Source organism: Nelumbo lutea, chromosome 1, assembly GCF_056320005.1.
Source record: "Nelumbo lutea isolate HS-2025 chromosome 1, American lotus-T2T, whole genome shotgun sequence".
NCBI classification, from domain to species: domain Eukaryota; kingdom Viridiplantae; phylum Streptophyta; class Magnoliopsida; order Proteales; family Nelumbonaceae; genus Nelumbo; species Nelumbo lutea.
Genome location: NC_142684.1, coordinates 156657409 through 156661217, shown reverse-complemented (window position 1 = coordinate 156661217; position 3809 = coordinate 156657409).

The following is a 3809-nucleotide window of genomic DNA, read 5'->3' as shown; positions in this document are numbered from 1 at the left end:
CCTTGGGAGCATGACGAGGATGAGGTTGCCATCTTCGAGGATGCTCTAAAGGCAGGTCTTTGGTTTCCACTCCACCCTTTTATTCATGAAGTCTTGAACAACTATAACTTCAGCCTCGACCAATTGCATCCAAACTCCACCCTTTTATTTCCATCAATCTTTCTTTGCTTCCATATCGACTTTTCTTAAGATATTAAAACCTTTGTCGACCTATACCAAATAAAGCAAAACCCTGCTAGCACCCCAAGCAAAGTTAGTTATTATTTGTCTTGCCGGCCCAAGTACAAGCTTTTGCATGGCTTTCCTTCTAAAGTCCTAGCTTGGAAGAGTAAGTACTTCTTCCTCGTGTTGTCTGGTGGGTGGCCCTTCCCGATGCACTGGAGAGAGGGAGTGAATGGCATTGGGAAGGAACTGAACGAACATGTGCAAGCTAGAGTGCGAATTGAGTCTTTTGGGTAGGTCGTTGTTTTCAGGTTCGGGTATTTGTTTTCTTTGCTTCATGTTAATTTGACTAACTCTTGGGCTTCTTGTGAAGATTATCTACCTCTTATTTGGATAGCTTATTTGGAGTGCCTTGTCAAGATTATCTGCCCTTTTTTCTTATTTGTTTATATTTCTTTGACTACTTAAACATCTAATCCAATTGTTAACAAACATAAAGTGTGTTTGTTGCGGTTGCATTTTTGGTTGATCAATATAAATTTATATGAGAAAGATTTTCCTATCTGAAATGTTTTGAAAACAATTTGAGTCAATCAATACAAATTGTTATTTTTACTTAAAACGTCAAATTTGATGTTTTTGACACACAATGCATTTTTTCTATAAAATGACACTCATATAACAATACATATATCTCTCAAATTTGTATTGATCAACATAAAATGCAATAGCTACACAATTCCAATGTACCAAACACTCCCATAGCTTATTTATGAAGATAAATCAAAAGAGATGAACCAATTGCTGAAACTAAACTTATCTTCAGCTTAGCCCTCCCAAATAGGGGCTGAGAATGGATAGAATCGGATATAGGTAGATCTAGACTTTATTTGTTTGTATTTGAATTGAATTGGGATATTGAGTAGTTTAAATAAATTAACTAAAGATGATCAAAATGTTATACAGTATTAGTAATACTAATAAAATAAATAAAAAAAAGACTTTGATATATATTTTATAAACAAAATTAACTGAAAGTTATTTATAAAATTTGAACCTGTGAAAATTTAGGAAAAACACAATATTTAAATCAGCGTTATTAATTTGAAGAAAAGAATCAAATCACTAATAAATACAATATAAAATTTAAACATGATAGAAGTAGATCTATATAAAGGATCAAATTCAGATCATTCGTAATAGAATCGGATTCAAATTCCAATTCAGACAATTAGATATTATTTGTAACCCTATGAGGCTATGACTTGGTGGAATTAGGGCCATTTGACCCATTCAACCCACCCATCTTGGAATCCACGCAAACCCAACCAATCTATTGATGGGTCAATATGGGTCAAGCAATCCATTAGGGTTGGTGGAAAAGGGTTAGGATGGGTTGGGTCGAGGGTACCCATTAGGGCTAGGATGGGTTGGGTCGTGCGGGTCAAGATGGGTTGGGTCAAAGTCAATTCTACCTATACTCACCAAATCTCAAATTAGAAAATATAGTGATTTGAACTCAGACTTCCTAGTGTGCAAATATTGCATTACACTTCCAAACCATTATGCCAAATTTCATTTTGATAACAAAAGTGAAATAAAATGGGTTTTAATACCTTTCGTGTTCACATGCAATTTTATACAAAACACTTTAACAAAAGCAAAATTACAAAGTAATTTTATGAAAGCACTTTTACATAAGTACTTACGGAAGTATTTTTATAAAGTACTTCTACAAAAGTACAAGCACTTTATGAAAGTGCTTTTATGAAAACACTTTTATGAAAGCATAAAAGAACTTATAAAAGTACTTTTATTAAAGCACTTTTGTTAAAGTATTTTTACGAAAACACTTTTATGAAAGCATAAAAGCACTTTTATAAAAATACTTTTATGAAAGCACTTTTACACGAAAGAACTTTTACGAAAACACTTTTATGAAAGCATAAAAGTACTTTATGAAAGTATAAAAGCACTTTTATAAAAATACTTTTATGAAAGCACTTTTACACGAAAGAACTTTTCCGAAAACACTTTTATGAAAGCATAAAATCACTTTATAAAAATATTTTTATAAAACCACTTTTACACAAAAGTGCTTTTATAGTGCTTTTATGAAAATACTTTTATAAAAGCACTTTTATAGAAGTACTTTCATAAAAGTACTTTTGCAAAAGAACTTTTATAAAGTTTTGCATTTTTTCAAACTTTTTGGTATTTTTCTACATTTTCTAAATTTTCTGGTATTTTTCTACAATTTTTACAATTTTTTGGTTTTTTTTTGCATTTTCATGCATTTCCTACAATTTTCTAGTATTGTTTTGCATATCTTCTGGTTTTTTTCTCCAAAAGTTTCGAATTTTCTATAATTTTTAGTATTTTTCATAAATTTTTTCTATTTTTGTATTTTCTACAATTTTTTGATAATTCTTTTTTTGCATTTTCTACAAATTTTCTTCAAAATTTCTGTATTTATTTTCAATTTTTGCTTTTCCAGCTATATGGCTTGACCTGACTCGCTTTTGTCACATGACAGTCTTGAGAGAGATTATTCTCTAAAAATTTATTATTTTGTGTATATGGGCCGTTCCTATCCATTTTTGTATTTATAAATGAGGGTAGGTGGATTAGTATGGGTGAAGGTGGTTAAAGGTCAACATGATGGGTCAATGGGTCAAAATGGGTGGGTTAGGGTTAGGGTGGGTTATGACCCCTTTAACTAGGATTGATGATGGGTCATGGTGGGTTGGTGGGTCAATATGTGTGGGATGATATTCAACCCTTACCCTTACCCATCCAACCCAACCCAACCCAACCCAACCCAACCCACCCATTTGCCACACATAGGTGGAATTAATAAAATAAACACAAACTCAAGCAGCTATAGCGGAAGCACCTTTCATCAGCTTATTTAATTATGCAATTAAGTGTCCCCAAATGTACCTACCCCATCTGAGGCTGAAATTGATCCGATTGGTGGAGGTGTGAATGGATTTTCTTTATTTCTTTTTTGATCTAATAGGTGGAATAGATTTCTCTTGTTGCCACCTTTTCAACCCAAATACTTGGCACACATCCCTTATTATTTTAGCAAAATATGAATGAATCATCTCTCACCTGTCATGCAACATGAATAGATAGATAGGAAAGCATGCATGCTTTCAATCAGTGACAATGGATCTTACTATTCTTAGCTTTTTACTCTATTCATTTACATTTTAATATACTAGTATAATGGCCCGTGCAATGCACAAGATATTTGAACCAATGAATGATACCACAATCAGAGTTAAATCTTAACCAAATTGGGTGTAGCCACTTGCTTGATTCTTTATTGCTTGTGTTAGTGCCAATCTGTTTGATTGTCCCAAAATGAAATCATACTTCAATTACTTCATCCTAATTGAGTGTGAGTGGTAATGTTAAGAAAACAAAACTGACTTAAAACATGATCGATGATTCCATTTGACATATAATGTAATATGTGTCTATATAAATACACAAAAAGCTCCATATTGCAGCATTAACACACTAGCTTAGAGGGCTGTAGAACCAACCGTAATGCTTCATGCCAATCATAAATTAAAATCTAAGGACTGATCCTAGTTGGAATGGTGCGGAATAGATTTAGTTCAATTAAAGAGCCT